The following is a 12,290-nucleotide window of genomic DNA, read 5'->3' as shown; positions in this document are numbered from 1 at the left end:
ACTATGATAAGGTGGAATATTTGGGAGCACGTCGAACAAGAGTGTGTTTCAATCGCAGTGTGAGCTGATGTTCATCTTTGGGAAGTCTAGTGAGAAGATTCTTCATAATCTGGCACACTGCTTAGATTTAAACAAGATGATTTTGTCAAAACGTCATTATCAATTCTTCACATAATGCATATGCATTGCCCGCATTTCATAGTTAAGTATTTTATTTAGAGGAATTACTAATGCTCACAAGGCAAACACCATCCAAGTAGAGAAAAAGTATTGCTTAATTATTTCTAATAAAGAAGAAATTGTAAGGCTATTTTTCTTACAAGCTGAGAGGGCTCCATGGCAACTAAGTGCTACTGTTCAGTGTCTGGTTATCCCACCAATGCTACCCAAGACTAGGAAACCATGTAATCCAGTGCTCTGGCTCATGATGTCTCCAAAATCTACTAAAGTCTCTTCTAGGCACTGTCGACCTGTGTGTATAAAGGCCTGGCCAGTATAAAATAATCTTGTTTAAAATGTCTTGGAATAGTTTCACAACTGCATTTAAGATTTGAGAAATGTGTACTTAGCAATCGTCCTTCAAAATCCTACAATGAAAAAAAGCATTGATGAAGTAAATACTAGATTAAATAACTGAAAAATCAGCTTGACATTGCCATCCCTCTTCCAATCTCATGAACATTTAATTCTTATTAATTAATTATGTACGCTGTGTCGCTGATGGAAGAGAAAATTCTCCCACCAGAAATGATCAAAGTTCTACCTAGTTAAAAACATAATAGAAAAACGAGCAAACAAACAAACAAACAAAAAACAAAAACAACACGTATTTTCAGAAAACTCTAACGGTAAGAAAGGGCAATTCAGTGTATTTCCATTCCGTTTTTCTGACATTTACAAGGATGGGAGACAAAGCAGAAATAAAACATTATGTGTTTACCTCAAAAAAAAACAAAACAAAACAAAACCCACAGCTGTTGCGTTTAATTTTATCTCTACCAGCCGTGACAGCAGCCTTTTTAAATATTGAAAGTGTGAATTCAGGTTTCTACAAAACAGTTGCCACATAAATTCCTTTAAGCACTCTTAATTATATATGAGGCATCAGAAGTTTCCTGGCCTAGTTGTGGTAGTTTTTCAGAGAACAAATGAGGAGGGCTCTGCAGCCGCCGAAGCCATCTAGTCCCGTGACACTGTGACAGCTTGGCCTTTAGACTATCAAAATGGAAGTCTTAAAGACTCCCTGGATCTGAGTCTCACAGCCCATTGTGACTAGCAGAAACAAATTCAAAGTGAGTTGCACTGACAACTGTGGAGCTCAGCAGCAGAATTTTTCCTGATGCATGAACATCTGTCTATGTGGTTTGAGTCAATGACCCTTCCCTACATATGGCTACTAAGCACTTGAAATGGACCAAATATAGTTAGGAAAATTACGAATCTAGCTGGTCATTCTTGTGTCATGTACTGATGCTCCACCACAGGGAAAGCATGTCTTGTTCCTATGGTGGCAAAATAAGCAAAAATAAATAAATAAATAATATTTCTTCGTGAGTAGGGAAGATGGGTTTTAAACGCTTATCAGTCACAATTCTGCCCGGCTTTAGATGTATCAAAAATCTAAAACAATATAAAGAATCAAAAAAAAAAAAAAAAAAAAAAAGGAGAAACACCAGTTCTGGTTTTCAGTGTGAGACAAAGGATTATGGGTTAGGAATTCACACAACCATTGGTGGTACCTTGGCAGATGGAACTTCTTTATAATGGCATTCCAGATCCTGGGAACTACAAGCAAAGAAAGGGCTTTGGACATTTGAGGCCACCGCAGGCTGTGGAAATTTAGTTAAAGTCAAGACAGGGAATGTGAGCATTGACTAGCACCTAAAAAGCAGAGGCCAAGAATCTCAGGAAACATGCAGAAATCCCTTAAGATATTGGAAGCCAAAGTAGGAGAATGTGAAATAGACCGAGAGAAAGGTGTGAGACAATGGTAATTAAAAAAGAGTTGGGCTTGGATCGAGGGTGTATCTTCCCATTGCTCATGTTACTCAAAATGGTATGCAGAAAAACAGATACAAAAGTCAATCTGTTCTCCTGTACACCTGTGTCCTTGGCTCAGTGCCTAATTACTTTGTATAGTGATGAATTATGTAGAGCTTAGTCCTAGGCACAAACAAGTTGTAACTGTCACAAAACGCCCGAGTCTCTTCACAGGCTTGGAGCTATCAAGGGTGATTTTCAAGAAAAGTTATGTCAGCCATGGTTTCAACCCTTAGTTTACATTGAACATGACTGGTTGACAAGGATAGATAGGAAATACAAATATCCCAATTTTTGTAACCTGACTTAAATTGTGCTACTCTTCTTTGTGTCAATACTAGTTGTGAGAATTTTAAACCCTTTCCCACAAAAATATTGTTTACTAGCATTAATTTTATTTTTTAAATTTTTATAGGATTAACTTTTGAGTGAAATTAAATTGTTACAATTTAAGTAGAACTTTAAGAATATAAACACGTGTGTGTCTGTTAGCAGTATTTTTTTCTCATGCATGGTGTTTGCATTTTTTTTTTGATAAAAAAGAGAGTTTATTTGGGATTCTAGACAGTTAAAGTCCTGGACGGTGGAGCAAAGGCAGCAGGTAGCAGGCATAGCAACTGGAGCAGAAACTGAGGGCTCATGTCTTGAACTAAGAGCAAAAAGCAGAGAGGGAGTGAACTAGGATTAGGGTGAAGCCTTAAACTCTCAAAGCCCACCTCCAGTAGCATACCTCCTCCAGCAAGGAAGTATCTCCTAAGCCTGCAAAAGAGTGCTGCCAGTTGGGGACCAAATGTTCCAATACAGAGCCTACAGAGGACATTCTCAATTAAGCCACCACACCTACTATGTTCAGAAGAGTGTTTCGGGTTTCCAAGGGACAGGCAAGACAGCATTTTTTTAAAAACTGGAAATCTGGAAGTTTATAAGCACAGGCAAGTATCTGAACATGGTCCTGTACAAAGGTTATTACTCAAACTATCCCTCAGTTTAAAATTGAAGACCTTATTAAAATGTTCAAACGAAGAAGATAACTTGAAATTCTTTAACCATCTTAGTTAAACCAAACCCATCTGAAGTATGCGTTAACATCTGTAAAACTTGGCCAAAGTTTCAGAAGGCATTTGTTAAAACCAGTTGGGTAATGACGTTGCTAAAGAGGGTATGAAGCAGTCACAGGCTGTCTTGCACATCTTCAGGGGATAAGAAACTGTAGACAGTTTCCACTTGTCCAAAAGTGCTTTCAGATATGAAACTGGCATTTCACTCCTTTATTGATTTATACATTTTTTTTTTATAAAATACGAATTTGAAGAACATATTCCAGAATGTAAAAAGTCAACACTAAATGTATTCAGACACTGTAATTTTAACCAAAGGTTATTATCAGAAGTACTTTTACTGTAACTAGAAAAGAAAAATCAGTTTTCCTATTTTCTGGACTTTAAAAATGGAGGCAGAAGTATTTGTTTGGTCCAACAGTTTGATTAAACAGCTAGACAGTTGGTCTAAGTGTCTAGTGATTTTTGGTTTTGTTTTGTGGCAAATATTCTCTGCCTTGTAACTGTGCTTAGAGATTTGAGCACCTCTCAGCAGACAAAGTCTGAAGCAAATGTGGATACTGAGTCCATTTGTCCTATACTCAGAAGACAATGGCATTGTTTTATATTCCTAGTTAATCTATATTTATTGTTTCCCAAACTGTAACTCTCTTAGTCACTGGATCTTCTTAGTTTTACTTATTCAGATTCCCTTATTATGAATTTATGTATCTGTTATTTTCTATTAGCAGAAAATAATTATATCTTTTTCTTTCTTTTCTGGGTGTAGGAGATGTGCATAACACATCACATTTTCTGGTTGCTGGCTACTTTTGCTAGCTTTCTGTTTGAATGCTGAAAAAATTTTATAACTCAGTAATTTACTTCTGCCTAACAGATTCAATATGCCATATTTATATTAGCACACAAGTTAATACTGATTCAGACTATTATTTAACACATAAAAAAGCCAAAGCATTAAATGTATCTATGAATCTAGCAACTACTTGCTATTTAGATAGGCACTGATATATTTTTCAAAGTTATTTTTCCCGTCTTATTGATAGGGTAAATTTAAATCCATCCTGGAATATAAGAAAAATAAAGTATGGTGAATATTTTTTTAAGCAGACAATCTGAAAGGATTAAAATGCTTTAATCAGACAGGGGGAAAAAAAGGCTTTGGCCACTTGATTAGGGCTGATTTTCACCATCTGCTTGTAGTTACTAAGGATCTAGCCCTGACTGAACACTAATTTGTGCACTTCCTAGAAATTGAAATCTCTCAGCAAGCAAATTAACAAGAGCAGGGCTTCAGCAATAATGCAGCTCTCGGCTTTTGTCTCTCTCTGACAGATGGACAGGGTGCGCTCAAATTGAATTCAGCTTTAATTGCATTGTGCCATTTAAAATTTTATCTGCTCCGCAGATTTTGTTTACAGGTTTCAGGATTCCAAACCTTTGGAAGTCCCTTTTCCCCCTCCCTTTCTTTTATTTTCTTTCTTCTTCTTCTTCTCTCTCTCTTTTCAGTACTGGGTAGATAAAGAACATTGTAATTCTGTGGGACTGGGAGGGGTTCATTACAACTCCTTGCCCTGAAAGGTGGCAACCTTAGAAAAAGAAATTATGTTTTAAAGTCTGGGGCAAATAGGAAACAATTCAAACTTTGTGTATGCTCAAACATTGGTACCTCCTAAATAAAAGTAGGCTGGAATGCTCTGTTCTGTAGCTCAGTAAGAAAGTAATTTGTCTTCTTCAAATAAGAATTTCAAACTTTGCTCATCAGTCGATCACTTAGCACTGTGACCTCCTAAATTCTAGAGATAAAGTTGTTTATTTATTTTTTTTGTAAAGCCATCATGATTTCAGACTTACTTTTAGATTCTGTTTGATTGACAATCCTCAGATAGAACTGTCTTATATGAACTGTCCTTTTGAGCAAAGGTATAAAATAGTAAATCATTTAGGCATGTCCTAACCGTTCCTCTGAATCTCACACTGAAGATGCATTTGTTGTGAAATTGCTTGTCAATCTACAAGCATTTTCTCATAAATCTGTGGCTTAGTAGGTGCTAAACTCTGACATTCCTGGTGGCAAACAGAGATCCTGAAAGCTTGAATATACCATCATAAGATTTGATTTGCACCCCATTTATGTGAAGATTGAAGACTTTTAGCTCGTGAACACCTTGTCAGCAATAACTGAATTTGGTTTACATGAAGTCAGATAGAACAGGCAGAAAGCAGTGGATAAGAGGTTAGGGCATGTGGAAGAGGAAGAAATTGTGGCTCTTAAGGCTGCAGAAAAGAAATTGGTCTTCTTATCCATAAATTACATTCAAATTATGTGCATGAGAAACCTCCTTAATATGTGTTATCTATTATAAGCTATAACTTGTATTTGTTTATATATAGTATTATTCTTCTTGTGATCAACTTATTAATAGGGTGTTTGCAATGGCTCTGGGGCTTCAGCTAGGCCTGTGTACAGATGTATGACTTTTCAAAAGAAATCTTAATTTATAATTAATAATTAAGATGATGTAATAATGACAGTATCTTAAGATTTCAATTTTTCAGCAAAATTGTATTAATTTACCATGTAGAATCTTTGATAAATCAGTTGCAGCTTAGAAAACTGATTTTCGTTTTATCATATTGGGTTATTTAATATTTCTCAGTGCTCTGAGCCAAATGGGGTTTCATAACTTGAATAGGTAACCAAGTACAGGTGCGTCAAGAAACATTGTAGTTTTATTAACTTTTGGAAAATTCATCACAACATTCTGTTTTTCAAATTTTCTGCATCTTCCTGTCTCATAGGCAGTTGTGAGAAAATTTGTTGTTCAAATATGGATTATTCTTATTACTAAATAAACATAAGAGGGGCTTATTTCCCATTTAAAAAGATTAAGTTTCTCCAAAAACTAAATGTCACTGATAACCAAATACAGAAAACTGGTTATACAGTACATTTGCTTCTCTGAGGCTTTGTGTTTGGGTGTTCCATATTGCATTATTTTATTCTATGTATTGCTGTGCAAATGGCCCATTTTCCTTTTCAGGCTCCTTTTCCTTCTTCCTTCCTGATTGTTGTTGGAATTGTCAGTACCTTATGTTAGATTCTTCCTTTGTCATCATTCTCACAGAGGACTGAGTTTTTCAATGGCCGCAACACTTAAGACTTTTCAGAAGTTAGAAGATATTCAGTCCCTCCCCATACTATAGATAAACTGTGAGTGGCCACTGCACTACTCTGGGAAGCTCTGGAAAGAACCAGAATTCAATTCTAGCTTTTAGGAACATTTCATTCATAATTTTTGGAAACATTAAAGTATTTTTTTGTCTCTGAAACCACTTCAATAATTAGTACAGTGTTTAATACAACTACAGACAATATAGCCACTAAGAACTATGCAGATATAGCCCTTGCACAGTCAAGTACATTAGAGTACTAATAGTTTTTCATTGTCCATATAAACAATTAAGAGTATATCGTGGCTCATGCTCTGATTTTCTTCCTTCCTTTCTTCTCTTTCTTTCTTTCTTCTCTTTCTTTCTTTCTTTTTTTTCTTTCTTTCTTTCTTTCTTTTTTTCTTTCTTTCTTTCTTTTTTCCTTCCTTTCTCCCCTCCTCACTCTCCCTCCTTCTTTCTTTCTTTCTTTCTTTCTTTCTTTCTTTCTTTCTTTCTTTCTTTCTTCCTTCCTTCCTTCCTTCCTTTTTTTCTTCCTTTTGTCCTTTCTTTTTTCTTCCTTTCTTTTCTTTTTTGTTCCTTTCTTTTTTCTTTTCTTTCTTCTTCTTCTTCTACCACACACTAAGAACTCGGGATTTGCAGATTTATAATCTTTTAATTTTTGAACGTTGTCTAAGGCATGTAAGCAGCGTTAGGCTTTTTTAATTTTGTTGAGAGTTCCACTCTAGAGGTGTCAGTGAGTGTGCTGGGTGAACCTTGTGCTCTGCTCTTGAGAGCCGGTGTGTTCTGTCTGTCCTGGGTTTATAGTCTGACACAATAATGTCCTTGCCCCATGTGGCAAATGGTGTAGGCTATTGTAAGAGTGTTTGTCTATGTGATTAAGACATTGCTGCAATGTGCAGCACCAGCCAATTATTTTTTTTAATTTAATTATAGCAGAAAAAAAGAGAATAGCATAATAGAAATTCTTGTCATAGGGAATATGTAGAATGTAAATTGAAGAGCCAGGAACATTTCATGCATTGACAGCCTGATTTGTTTTTATTTTCAACTTGTTATGAAGCTGTGTTTATTCAGAGTCATAAAATGAGATATTGTAGCATTTAGTAATTACTTAGTTCTATATCAAAACAATTATGTACAGTATGCACTCGTGATCCATTCCCTATACTTGGATGTGAAAATAAACACTCCAAGGCCTGTATCAGTTTTTAGTTTTAGACAGTGTAAATAAAGCTGAATCTTCAACTTCCAAATTAAAACTGATAACCTTGGGCATCAGAGGCTTTTATAAAGGAAGAGGGAAAACTTAGCTTGCCTCAAAACAGGTTGTGTCTCTGGAATGCTTCTGGGACTAAAGAGATCAATTAAGTATGTATAAACAAACAGTTGGAAAAAAGCTACTAAAACAACAGAGGAGAGAGCTCTCTATTGGGCCCCAGAGGCCTGGGGGAGCGAAGTTTCATTAACTGGATCTGAAGTCCTATGGCCTTCTATAAACAGGCATTAATTAAAGAATGTAAAAAATAAAAGTTTCAGACCTTGCAATATGTTAATGATCATATGATTCAGGGCCCAGGAAGGAGAAGAGCAGCAGAGGTCATAAAATAAGCATGAAGCATTTAATATGAGTGCTTGGCAGGGATTTCTGCAAATTAGTTGGTTATTTGCTGGTCCAGAGCAAATTAAGGTGATTTTGCTTCACTTGCTAATTTTTTATGTGCATGCCTGGCAAAATGTTTTTCACAAATGGATGAAGGTTATTGTTAATGGCATAATGAGAAATATTAACACATTTAAGTAAACCTGAAAATTCTGATGTACAGCACAAGCATGCGGCTTTTATTCAACAGAGGGATTGACATTCCGTTCCATGCTGAAGATGGTTTGAACAAAGATTATGGAAAAATGTGCAAGTCATATTGCTTGACATTATAACCGTATATGACAAACTGTGATAATTTACACAGTGCTTTTGATTATTTATAGGAAAAAATGTACACACACACACACACACACACACACACACACATATAATATACATTTTTATAAGTATCTTCATATGTATTTTGTTTTATAAAAGCTTTTTCTAACTACCTTTGAGGCCAACGGGGAGTTTTCTAAGAGGTGACACTTTTTGAAACCCTGACTTTAATAACTCGAGGCCTGTGTTCTTTTTTGTTTAGTTTTCTGTACAAATTTTCTTCTCGCGTTTTGCCATGCCAAACTGATTTCGTTCCCCTCAAGTTGTTCCTTTCCATCTGGGTTCCCACAATTCCATGTAACAATCAATGTCCGCAAAGAGGAAACTCTTTTGAAATTCCAGTGAACCCTTTCTGTCACTTGAATTACCACGATGTGGCAGAGAAGTACCGAATTTGGCAACTGAGCCACATAGAGAGGAGGTCCTGGAGGAGGATGCTCCTACTGACATTCTTCTGTTACAGCAATTTAGATGGACAAATTGCAGTTGAGAAAATTTCATGACTCGGTAAAATGAGCAATGATGACATCTGTGGATGCAGGTCTGCTCATATCTTTGTAGAGCCTTTAGGGAAATAAATATCTCGGAACATTCGGTGAAGTGATGCTCACTCAATAAATCAACCTGACACAATAACACTTCTGGCACATGAGACACACTTCTCCTCAGCACCACCTACCCCTCTGTGCTCCTGTGCTACCAAATGGTGTCTCCCTATAGGCCTCTAAATCAAATCATGGCACACAAATACAGGGAGAATTTATTGGGAATTGGTTTTGTTCGGCAAAACATTACTTATAAGATGGACTGAAATGATAATAAATTTTGACCCTTTAAGGGCTGAGCCAATTCAGGCAGTGGTGTGGCTGGAAGAAGGCATCTAGAATTATCTGATGGGTTTCCTCTTATCAGTTGAGGTGTTTACTTTTTACTATGGTTAAATGTCTCCTGCTTAATTCATCTTTTCATGCAATGTGTCATGTGGAAATAACACATTTTCTTTTTAAAATTCCTTAGGGTAGACTTGACACATTTGTTGGTGATATTTAAAGTAATAAGCAAAATCTTGTGTGTAAATGCGTGTGTATTTGTACATGAGAGCGCACAGTTATTTAAAGTAACCTCAAAACTGACATTATTGAATTAATAATATCTACCACAAGTATCACAGATAAAATACCTTAAAATGGGAAGATGAGAAAAAATTCTAACATATATCATAGCTTTAATAGACAAATGTATAGTTTGTTTTTCATGAGATTTCCTATGATTAAATTAAAACAAAAAATAAAATATCAAATTTTATTGGTAAGAAGTCATCTGATTTTGTTACTAAGTAAGCTGACTTTTGTTTTTATTACAAATTTATTTCATTGGAGACAATAGTTAATAGAGATGATTGATAGAAGAAACCAGTTTTCTATCCTGAAATAGTCTTTGAGCTAATGGGAAGGCAAGTTTTATAATTTTGTTTACATATTCTTCCCATGTTGTAAATTTGCACAACATATTACTTCTTGTCTATACAATGTGAGAAAGAGGTCCATATGATTATTTTTTGTATGATTTTCTTTATATGATTTATTAATTAGCCCCAGTCCTTATAATTATTTTGAAATATCATATTTCCCATGTGCTTACTTGCTAAGTAAGTCACATTTACAATAAATATGCCCAGGGAGATGTTGAAATCTTTCTGGAGGGAATATTTGTAGCCTTAAATCATTAAGCTGAAATGTATTATGGCATTTCCAGTGGGAATTATTGATGCTGAAAATTTGTTAGTAGTTCAAAAGCTTTGTAACTAACCACATCTCAAGTACTTGTATGCCATATATTATTAAGAGGAAGAAACAGTAAGGTTTTTACCATCATGAAAATTTACCAGCTTGCATTTGGGTCAATAAGAAATAATTCCTTCATTTTCATCCAATGGAAAATATAAGTGTTATGTTTGAGTTTTTCATTGCATCGCACTACCAAATCACAAGTACTATCATTTGACCTTTTTACAGTAAGCCACCAACCTCAAAATGTTATAGGACTTTGAGGAACTTTGCAGAAGTGAAAGGAACTTTTAATTAAAATCATTTTGTCTAAAAATATAAGGCATTCCTCAAAAATAATCTCCTTTTGCATTTCTATTATGTTGCCACTGATGTCCTGGGACTTGCTATGTAGACAAGCCTTCCTTTAAATATATTCATGCTTTTGCCTCCTGGATGCTAGAATAAAGGGGCCTATCACATTGTTAAAATTCCAAGAAACAAACAAGCAAACAAACACAACTTTGCTGAAAATCTTGAGTCACATAACATACTTCATTTGAAAATATTTTCCTGGTGTTTAGCATAACTTGTTTCTATGAGTTATTCACATTCATTCTGGTTACAATCACATGAGCCAGATTCTATCTTAGGCAAAGAACATGTATTTTTGATGTTTTGACTTAGTCCTAATATTCTGGTAAGACACATATTAACTCTATGTTGAAGTTGTAATATTAAATCTGAAAGAGCTTTAAATAGGTTATACAAAATTATATGTCCTATAATCAGGTTATCATGTTTGTTGATGTCTAATTGAATTCCTTTCTGTATTTTTGTAGTTGGGCACACTCACTTACCTATGTTCTATTTTCTATTAAGTGCATGACTTGGTGAATGGAATGTTTTCTTTTCTTCTTTTGAAGGAACAAATTCTGGACAAACCCAGTGCAGAATGACACCATTGTGAGACTATAGACAGAGTTGGCCATTATTCTTTAGAGGGACTGCAGATCTCTGACAGGTCCTGGAAGGAGATCTTGGCTGGGATGGGCAAGGGATCAGGAGTACAGGTATTGCCCAATGTGGTGATATCAGAACTTCTGGCAGTGAATTGTACAGACCCTGAGAGAAGCATTACAAAGCAGGGCTTGGAAAGTGAGCTCACTCTTGCCTTTCCATCTGCCATAGTACCGAGGCCCATTAGTTCCTTGTCTTTCTAGTATTAGGGAATATGATGTATTTTAACTTTATGACTGTAAGGAATTTAATATGATTATTACTTTTTGTCGAAGACCATTTCATACTCCCTCAAACACAATTCCCTTTTAATGTATTTTTTGCCTTCTAATTAAAATGATGGGAAGCAGTCTTTATACTTAATGTTTATCTGTGATTTAAACATTAGCATAAAGAATTCTCACATTTTCTCTTAAAATTGTTTGTTATTATTTTGAAAGGAGATTGAAAGTGTAAGAAGACTTATACTCTAGTTATAATGATTGATCATTTTCATTTATATATGAATATCCATCTATCTATCTATCTATCTATCTATCTATGGATATAGAGGCCATATTAATTGGTCATACTAGGTTAGTCCTGGCTGACTCTTGTATTATGTGTAACTATGTACTTGGAAGATTGAGTCCCAAAGGCTTAGAAAAGTCTGGATAAAGGATCCTTCCACTAGACAAATATCATTAGTCATTAATTCTGAACTTGAAGATGGGTTTGTCTATCTCCGATGAGAGCCTCCTGCTGGTACTACTTAGCACTCAGTCCTTAGTTGAGTCCTACAACTATTCTAAGGATTGGATTTTTCATTATTAATAAGTAAATTGGAAGCTGTCTATTTTTAATTATAATGAGCATTGGGTTGTATTTTCTAAACACCTACCAAATATCTGACCTATCAAATATTCTCCAAAATAATCGTTTAGAAATCAACTGAGTGAGAATGAAGCATGCTCACTACTAGAAGGGTGCTTTGTGCCTAATCTATCCTTCTTGCCCTTTATCTGTGTATCCTTGGGTCATGTTACTTAAACTCTGTTTTCTCACTTGAACCTCGCAGGACTGATAGGGATCAGTTAATTGCCTGGCTAATTATTATGATTTTTTGTTGTTTTGGAGTTTGACATCAGGATGGTAGGATGCTGAGATGGGAGAAGAGTCAGCTGAGGGTCGAGATTTTTCTTCTTAACTTGAAAGCTTCCCAAGAGATTTCATTTTTCTTTTACCTGAGTTATAAAGAGGGAATTATGAATC

The 12,290-nt window shown here is 35.3% G+C and overlaps 1 protein-coding gene across 6 annotated transcripts in view; it reads left to right on the top strand.

The window, feature by feature from the left end:
- The window catches only part of DACH1 (dachshund family transcription factor 1), a gene marked incomplete at both ends in the record, with an annotated part of 377,461 nt that overhangs the window by 52,184 nt on the left and 312,987 nt on the right, over window positions 1-12,290 (top strand). The window lies entirely within an intron of this gene.

The sequence above is a fragment of the Micromys minutus genome (genome assembly GCF_963924665.1).
Source record: "Micromys minutus genome assembly, chromosome: 5".
In the NCBI taxonomy this organism is placed as follows: Eukaryota; Metazoa; Chordata; class Mammalia; order Rodentia; family Muridae; genus Micromys; species Micromys minutus.
This window is presented reverse-complemented; position numbering and strand designations above follow the sequence as displayed.